Source organism: Carlito syrichta, unplaced genomic scaffold (assembly GCF_000164805.1).
Source record: "Carlito syrichta isolate Samal-C Ts95f unplaced genomic scaffold, Tarsius_syrichta-2.0.1 Scaffold308870, whole genome shotgun sequence".
Lineage (NCBI taxonomy): Eukaryota > Metazoa > Chordata > Mammalia > Primates > Tarsiidae > Carlito > Carlito syrichta.
In genome coordinates this window covers 35367-44956 of record NW_007252966.1, presented here as the reverse complement: position 1 = coordinate 44956, position 9590 = coordinate 35367, and the positions used below count along the sequence as shown (strand labels likewise).

At 38.5% G+C, this 9590-nt stretch overlaps 1 long non-coding RNA gene across 1 annotated transcript; it reads left to right on the top strand.

Moving 5' to 3' along the window:
* Nucleotides 1-5282: 5282 nt before the first annotated feature.
* Nucleotides 5283-8224, top strand: LOC103268669. The gene is made up of 3 exons (XR_002482426.1): nt 5283-5369; nt 7380-7506; nt 7777-8224. It is a non-coding gene; the product is annotated as an uncharacterized LOC103268669 (long non-coding RNA).
* Nucleotides 8225-9590: the final 1366 nt, after the last annotated feature.

Here is a 9590-nt window from a genome sequence, read left to right as displayed (position 1 = left end):
ACTGCACTCCAGTCTGGGTGACAGAGTGAGACTCCAACTCAAAAAAAAAAAAAAGATTATACGTAAAATAAATTAACAACTTAAAATGTACAATTCAGGGGCAACCCTTTTGGGTCCTCTCCCACTGTGGGAGCTTTTCTGTCCTCAATAAATCCTGCTTTCTCACTGAAAAAAGACAAAAACAAACAAAAATGTACAATTCAGTGACCTATAGTACAGTATTGTGCAACCATCATCACTGTCTAGTTACAGAGTATTTTCATCATCTCCAAAGGAAATCCATATTTCTTAAAGTTGTTTTCTGTTCATCTCTGACCCCAGTTCCTTACAACCACTAATCTATATTTTCTGTCTCTATTCGCTTACCTATTCTTGATATTTTATATAAATGTAATAATGCAATGTTTTTTGGTGTCTGCTTTCACTTAGTGTAATTCATCCTTGTATCAGACTTCATTCCCTTTTATGGGTAAATAAATAATATTCCATTATGTGGCTGTACCTCATTTTGTTTACTCATTCATCAGTTGATGGATGTTTGGGTTGTTTACACCTTATGACTGTTGTTAATAGTGCTTCTATGAATGCATGTATATAAGTTTTTGAACACCTGTTTTCATTCTTCTGGGTATATATACCTAGAAGGGAATTGCTGGGTCATACACTAATTCTATCTTTAACTTACTGAGGAACTACCAAACTTTTTCACAGCTCTGTACAATTTTATATTTATAGCAACAGTGTTTGAAGGTCCCAGTTTCTGCCTATCTTTGACAACACTTGTTATTATATTTTTTGAATCGGAGTCTCACTCTTTCACCCAGGCTGGAGTGCAGTGGCAGGCTCATGGCCACCCCAGCGTCAACCTGCGAGGCTCTGGCTATCCTTCCACCTCACCCTTCCAAGTAGCTGGAACTACAGGCACGCGCTACTGCTCCTGGCTAATTTTTGATTTATTGTAGAGAAGAGATCTCGCCAAGTTGCCCAAACTGGTCTCAAACCTGTAGGCTCAGGTAATCCACTCGCCTTGGCCTCCCAAAGTGCCAGGATTACAGGCTGAGCCACTGAGCCTGGCCATTATTGTGTATTTTAAAAAATTACAGCCATTCCAGTGTGTGTGAAGTAGTATCTCACTGTGGTTTTGATTTGCTTGTTTCCTAATGATTAATGATGTCAAGCTCCTTTTCATATGTTTCTTGGCCATTTGTTTATCTCTTTTGCAGAAATGCCTATTCAAGTCCTTTGCCCATTTTTACTTTTTTTCTTTTTCTTTTTTTTTTTTTGAGTTGGAGTCTCACTCTATCGCCCAGACTGGAGTGCAGTGACTGCTTTCGGCCACTGCAGCCTCGATCTGCTTGGCTCCGGTGATCCTTCCGCCTCAGCCTTCCAAGTAGCCGGAATTACAGGCATGTGCTACCACGCCTGGCTGATTTTTTTTTTTGATTTATTGTAGAGATGAGGTCTTGCTGCCCAGGTGGGTCTCGAACCCGTGGGCACAGGCAATGCACTCACCTCAGACTCCCAAAGGCGCGAGATTACAGGCTGAGCCACCGAACCCGGCTTGCCCATTTTTAAATTGAGTATATTGGAAGAGTGTTTTCTTTGTACTAGACCCTTAACAGATATATAATTTTCAAATGTTTCCTCCCATTCTGTGAGTTAATAATTCATTATTTTGATAATATCCTTTGATTCTTAAAAGGTTTTAATTTTGATGAGGCCTAGTTTATCTGTATTTTCTTTTGTTGCATATGCATTTGATATCATATCTAAGAATTCATGCAAAATCTAAGGTCATGGAGGTTTACTTCTGTGTTTTCTTCTAAGAGTGTTATAGTTTTAGCTCTTATATTTAGGTATTAATCTATTTTGAGTTAATTTTTGTTTATCGTATGAAGCATTCCATCTTCATTTGATTGTATGTGGATATCCAGTTGTCCCAATACCATTTTTGAAGAGACTATTTTTTCTCCTATTGAATAGTCATGGCACCCTTGTTGAGAATCAGTTAACCGTATATATATTGACCATATATATATATATACATATATATGGTCAACTATTTCTGTTTTTGTGCCACTTACATACTATTTTGTTTAATGTTGCTTTGTAGTGATTTTGAAGCCAGGAAGTGTGAGTCCTTTGATTTGTTCTTCTCTGTCAAGATTGTTTTAACTGTTTTGAGGTCCCTTCCAGTTCCATATTAATTTAAAGGTCATGTTGTCCATTTCTGCAAGAAAGGCTATTGGGCTTTGATAGGGATTGCACCGAATCTGTAGAATATTTTAGGGAGTATTGCCTTCTTAACTGTATTAATTATTCTATTCATGAACACGGAATATCTTTCTACTTATTTAAATTGGATCTTTAATTTCTTTCAGCAAATTTTTGCAGTTTTCAGTGTAGTTTGATTGTATGTGGATATCCAGTTGTCCCAATACCATTTTTGAAGAGACTATTTTTTCTCCTATGGGTCACGGCACCCTTGTTGAGAATCAGTTAACCATATATAGACCTCCTTGATTAATCTATTCCTAAGTTTTTTTTTTTGTTTTTTTTTTTTTTTGAGTTGGAGTCTCACTCTGTCGCCCAGACTGGAGTGCAATGGCCGCTTCCGGCCACCGCAGCCTTGACCTGCTGGGCTCCGGCGATCCTTCCACCTCAGCCTTCCAAGTATTCGGAATTACAGGCGCACACTACCACGCCCGGCTGATTTTTTTGATTTATTGTAGAGATGAGGTCTTGCTGCCCAGGCGGGTCTCGAACCCACGGACTCAGGCAATCCACTCACCTCAGCCTCCCAAAGCCGCAGGATTACAGGCTGAGCCACCGAGCCCAGCTTATTCCTAAGTATTTTATCTTTCTGATGCTATTGTAAGTAGACTTGTTTTTTAAATTTACTTATTGTTAATTGTTAGTGTATAGAACAGTTAATTTTTCTGTATTAAACTTGTATTTTGTAACTTTATTGAACTTATTAGCTCTAATGGTTTGCGTGTGTGTGTATGTGTATTCTTTAGGATTTTCTGTTTGTAAGATCATACCATCTACAAATAGAGGTAGTTTAACCGCTTAACAGAGATGAGTGATTAGGGCCTTCGCAGGTCTTTTCTGAACACAGGCCTTGTCTTAGATATATGTGTCATCATCTAGATCCCCAGGAAGGTATGGAAGCTTTTCTAAAGCCCCAAAGCATCTCACTCCCCAGCTCTTCCTCTCAGGCTTATTTTTCTGTATTTATTGTTTGCTCCAACTGATATTCTTTGCCCCAGTGGTAACAGCTGGTTCGCTTATCTTTAAATGTTTTCAATAGATGCCCTCCACGTATTTATTTCTCTGTCCAAGAGAGTTGTTTGTTTGTTGTTGTTGTTGTTCTTCCTCCTCCTCCTCCCCCTCCTCCTCTCCCTCTCTTCTTCCTCCTCCTCCTCCTCTTTCTTCTTTCTTCTTCTTCTTCATCTCACTCTTGCCCAGGCTGCAGTATAGTGGTGCAATCATGGCTCACCATAGCCTCAAACTCCTGTGCACAAGTGAACTTCCCACTTCAGCTACCGCACCCAGCTAACTTAAAAATTTTTTTTTTTGCAGAGATGAGGTCTCACTGTGTTGCCCAAACTGATTTCAAACTCCTGGGCTCAAGTAGTCCTCCACCTTGGCCTCCCAAAGTGCTGGGATTACAGGCATGAGCCCCTGTGCCTGGCCTGTCTGAGATACTTCTAAACTGCCGCGGTCCGTGTGGCTGCCTTAAGCGTCCTGAGATAGTGGCGAGAGATTAAGAAAGACACAGACACAAAGACATAAAGAAAAGGTGGAACCAGGTGGGACACTTTCCTCTGATGAAGCAGTGGCCCCGAACTAGCTCAGCATGTTTATTTTATAATCAAGCACAAGGGAAGTTAGTTGGAAGGGATTCAAGATCTGCGAGGGAGCCATAACTGAATTATGTTGCTACATAAAAGGTGAGCTGTTCTGCAGTTATCTTGTAGCTAAGGCTTTATCTGCACTATGCCCAGATGTGTGGGCATCTAAGACACCATTTTATGTAGCAGGCTGCATCCTTCACAGCCTGCCTTTGGCTAGGATGCAGAACTTCCAAGTGAGACCTTGCCTACGAGCTTGGGACCATTAAGCAAGACCTTGCCTTTGCTTGGGCCTTTACTCAAGGCCTGCTACAGTGACAGTGCTCGTCTGCTCCCCACATTACATCTGCTCCCGACACTAAACCCTTTGTGTTAGCCTTTCAACCAGTACCAGACAAGTCAAAACAGACAACCCCAATTATTTGAAAACCAACTCCATTCTGCTCCTCTATTACAAGGAATCACATTAGGAATATGGGATTCCATCTTTAAGACTATGGTTGAGTTGGTGTTATGAGTTAAATTGTGTCTCCCACAAAATTCATTTGTTAAAGTCCTAACCTATAGTACCTCAGAGTATGGCTTTATTTGGAGATAGTGTCTTTATAGTGGTAATCAAATTCAAGTGGAGACATTAGGGTACGTCCTCATGTAATATGACTGGTGTCCTTTTAAAAGGGAAATTTGGACATAGAGATATGTACAGGAGGAAGATGATGTGAAGACACAGGGGGAAGGTGGCCATTTATAAGTCAAGGAGAGAGGCCTAGAACAAATTCTTCCCTCACAACTTTCAGGAGGAACCAGCTCTCCTGACACCTTGATTTAGGACTTTCAGCTTCCAGACTATGAGAAAATAAATTTCTATTAAGTCACCCAGTCTGTGGTACTTCATTATGACAGCCAGAGCAAACTCATACAGCCTATGAGGGTGAGATGGGACAAGGGTAAATTAAAACAGCACAGATCTCTCTGACTGGGTTTCAGTTGTCTTTTTCTTGATTAAGCATTTGCTTGGTTGCTGCAAGCCCCTGTATGTTTTCCAGAATTCTGATAAAGCTGTTTTGATTTTTTTCCCCCCTAGTTTTTTGGGTGTTTCTGTGGATGAGCGATCTCTGTAAGTTCCCATCTATGCCATTTTTCCTGACCGAAGTATGTCACTGATGATATTTTACAGTTTTTGGTCTTTCTGCAGCATTTGACCCTTCTGCCTATTTTCTGCAAAGCCTCTATTGCTGCTTCCTGTGGCACTGCACCTCCCTCTCTTACCTTCTGATGACATCTCATTCAAGGAGTCTTTTTCTCTTTGCAAATAACATATCCCTTGTATATTGGTTTCCTATCATTAAGTGTCACAAATTATTACACATGTAGTAGCGTAAACCAACACAAATTTATTGTCTTAAAGTTCTGGAAACCAGAAGTTTGAAACTAGTCTTACAAGACTAAAATAAAAGTGGTGGCAGGAAGTCAGAGCATCCTGCACATGTGGACTGATACCTCATTCTCTGTGTAAGTATACAGAAATGTATGAATGTATCATTGAAGGGTGTATATTTCTTTTTATATGCTTTTTAGTATTATGTGGCCTGTCTCATTTGGTATATATATTACTGTAACTTTTTAAATAATTTAAAATTGCACTGAAGATCCATTTAAGTTGATTAATTATATCATAATACTTCAGTAAACATCTTTTGCATTGTATCTACATAAAGAATAAGTGGCCAGGCATGGTGGCGCATGCTTCTAATCCCAGCACTTTGGGAGGCAGAAATGGGAGGATTGCTTGAGCCCAGGAGTTTGAGACTTGGTCTCTACAAAAAGTAAAAAAACTTAGCTGGGTGTTGTGGCCTGCATCTATAGTTCCAGCTACTTGGGAGGCAAATGCAGGAGGATCCCTTGAGCCCTGGAGTTAGATGCTGCAGTGAGCCGTGATCGTGCCACTGCACTCCAGCTTGGGCAACAGAATAAGATGGGTAAGACTCTGACTCAAAAAACAAAAACAAAAAAACAAAACAAAGAAAGAGAAAGTGTTTCTCTAGAGTATACACATGATTAGTATAGGACTATAAAGAGTAAGAATTTCCAGAGTTACTTGGTGCTGCCAAGTTGTCTTCCAAGTGAGCATACCATTCTCAACAGATGTTTTATGATAGTACCACTTTCTTTACCTCCTTGCTAGCAATCAATATTGTTATATTTAAAAATTACAGCCACTGTGGTAGATAAAGAAAACCTCCTTGTTTTTATTTATTTGTACTTCTGATTGTAAGGTTGGGCCTTTCAGTTTTCTTCTGTGTAATGTTTGTACTTTTCATACTTTTCAGCTGATTTTGTTCCATGTTCCTTACTAATTTATAAATATCCTTTATGAGTTTTGTATAGTAATTCTTGTGTAATTTTTGTTGCACATATTTTCTCCAGGTCTGTTTTGTCTTTTAACTTGGTATCATTGGTCATGTGAAAGTTTTACATTTTGATATAGTCATATTTGTGAATCATTTTTTTCATGGTTTTTCTTAAGTTTTATTTTTCCAGAAAAACTCACAACTACTTATTACAGTAAATTTTAGCAAGTTAAATGCTTAGTTAGTTTCAGAATCATGAATTATTTCCCCCTTATTCTCCATAAGTAAACTTTTTTGAGGGGGGTATGCTAATTCATTATGCATTTCAGACCATTGTAGTTGTCCTTATTTTCCTCAAAGAACCTCTACTTTGACCAGTAGGACTATTTCAAGTAAACTCCTGAGTCCTTTTGACAGACCATAATAGTTTTGACAGCTTCTTTGTTTTCTGATGTGATAAGGTATTCAGGCTCATTTTTTACATTTCCTGCTTCTAGACCTAGAGTCAGCTCTTTATTGAACCAGGAAATACATATTATCTGTTTTAATGGGTTAATGGGAAAAAAGTATCATGAGTCCATACTAATATTTCTAATTTTAGCTTGGTATTACAGAGTTTTACTTTACTTTTAATTTATATCTTTCTTTTTTTAACTTTGAAAAATCTATGGTACAAAGGACATTAACATAATTATTTGTTTTATGTGGTAAAGCATAACATACTTTCAGCATAACAATACCAATATTATTGTTAACAAAATATTATTTTTGTAAACTCAGTTAACTTTGTATATCTTTTTACTATAATACCTATAACATCTAATTGTACTTGTGTGTTTATGTGTTTGTACCTGCTTATTGGATTATATTTTTCTTGAGAATAGTAGCATTCTTTTATCTATATTCAAATTTCCCCAAAGTAGGAGTTATTTGTGACACATAAGCACATAGTGGGACACCAATAACTTATAACAGTGATGGGGAATATCTGTTATGATTTGTCCTTCTCCAGTCAAGTACAATATGAAAATAGACATCCCATAACACATATTCTGGTTAACTCTGAAGAGTGAACATTGTAGTAATTCTCATGCAGTAGTAATTCTCATGTAGCTTTTCTATGTCTTCTAATTATAATCACTCAAATGTGAACACAAATGTGCTGTTTCAGGGATCCTTATCATTTGAGGATGTGACTGTAGGCTTCACCCAGGAGGAGTGGCAGCATCTAGACCTTGCTCAGAGGACCTTATACAGGGATGTGATGCTGGAGAATTATAGTCACCTCATCTCAGTGGGTAAGTGGGGATTGTTTTCCATGTAAACTCCCAGAGTACACATTTTTTCTTGGTTGCTGAAACCTATAGACATTTTGTTGAATTTAACGATTTTAAGCTTGAGATTCAGAGTGTTAAGCAGAAGATCTGTTGGAAAAACATAAAGAATGTTGTTTTCTTACGCTTTCTATTAAAGGTTGAAATTGACTCCTCAAGTTTCATTTACTTCTTCTTCAGAGGCCTTAAAGTCCTTTATCCTCACCCAGTTTCTGTGTCATTTCCTATTCACAGGGTACTGCATTCCTAAACCAGAAGTCATCTTCAAGTTGGAACGAGGAGAACAGCCATGGGTATTAGAGAAAGAGCTCTTAGGCCGTAGTTACCCAGGTGAGTTAGCATGTATTAAGCAGATGGACACCAGATGGCATGGTATGAATTATTTTTATTCTCAAATGTTTGCTCACATGTTCACTTTTTTCATCTATCAAATATTGAGTTGCTACTCAAGTTTTAGGTGCTGGTAATAAAGCAGTGAACTAAATTTCTTCCCTGACCTCATGGATCTTACATTCTGATAGAGGAAGATAAGAAACAAGAAATGGCAACAGCACACACATATATGCATATAATAATATGTCAAGTGGTCATATAAAATAGCAAGAAAATTAAAGAAGGCTAGGAAAGATAGACTGTTATACTTTAGAAGGGAGGAACAGGAAAGGCTTTTGGATTATATGAACTTGAATGAAATGAGAGTGGGAGTCATATGGAGTCTTGATGCAGAGGTAGCATCAAGTGCCAGTTCACTGATGTAGGAATGTGTTTGGTGTTTTTGAGATCAGTGGAGATTGAGGGGACTGTGTGAGCGGAGAATGGTACAAATTGATGCTGGAGAGGTAGTGTGAGCTCAAATTATGGAGAGTGCCATATGAGCCTTGATAAGGATATGATTTTATTCTGAGTAAATTGAGACGCCATTGGTATGATTTGAGTCAATAAGCAACATATACTGATTTGTCTTTAAAATATCTCTCTCTGCCTGGTAGGCAAATAAATATTGAGGACAGAGGGACAAGGGCAAGATCATCAGTCAGGAGAGTATTTCAATCTGAAAAGTCAGTAGCAGTTTATTCTTGGCTGGAAATGGTGGAGACAGTTATAAGTGTCTGGCTTCTGCACCTGCATGTGTTTTGACTGGATCTGTAAGATTAGCTTTTTTTGAGTCACTGTCTCACTCTGTTACTCTGAAGTAGGCTGGAGTGCAGTGGCATGATCATGGCTCACCATGGCCTTGACCTCCTGGACTCAGGTGACCCTTCCACCTCAGCCTCCCAAGTACGTGGAACTATAGGCATGCACCACTGTGCCAGCTAATTTTTAAATTTTTTGTAGATATGAGATCTCATTGTGTTGTCCAGGCTGGTCTTGAACTCCTGGGCTTCTGCCGTCCTCCCACCTTGGCCTCCCAAAGGATTAACTATTGAATTGGATAAGGAGCATGAGAGAAAGAAAGGAATCAAGAGTGACTCTAAGGATTTCATCTAGGGCAATTGAATAAATGGATACCAGTTGCTGAGATGGGGAATATTGGGGAGAACTAGTTTGGGAAGGATTTTTCGAAGTTTGGCTTACACATACATAGTGTAAAGTGATTATAAAATACCCAAGTGTACATGTGAATAAGAATTTGGATATATCAGCAGGTAGTTTAGGGGAGAGTCCAGGTTGGAGATATTTATTTGGAAATTATCAGCTTGTGGTAGTATTTACAGTTTTAAATTTAGTATTTAAAGCTTAGGGATTAAATAACCTCTCCTTGGGGGTAGGCTGTCCAGACATTATCTTTCAGAAGTAATGAGAAGCAAAGAAGAAACAAGAAGCCACTTAGGGATAAGGGAAAACAAAGAGAATGTAGTATCCTGTAGCCAAGTAAAGTCAGTGTTTCAAGGAGAAAGTGAACTTGCTTGAAGAAGGATGCATAAAGTAGGCATTTTCGCTATCTCTATCTACAAATCATCCAGAAGTAATAAGGAAAATGAACAGTGCATACTCTATCTTAGGATACTAGAGGATGTCTGAAATCCCAAATCAATATGAGTCATCCA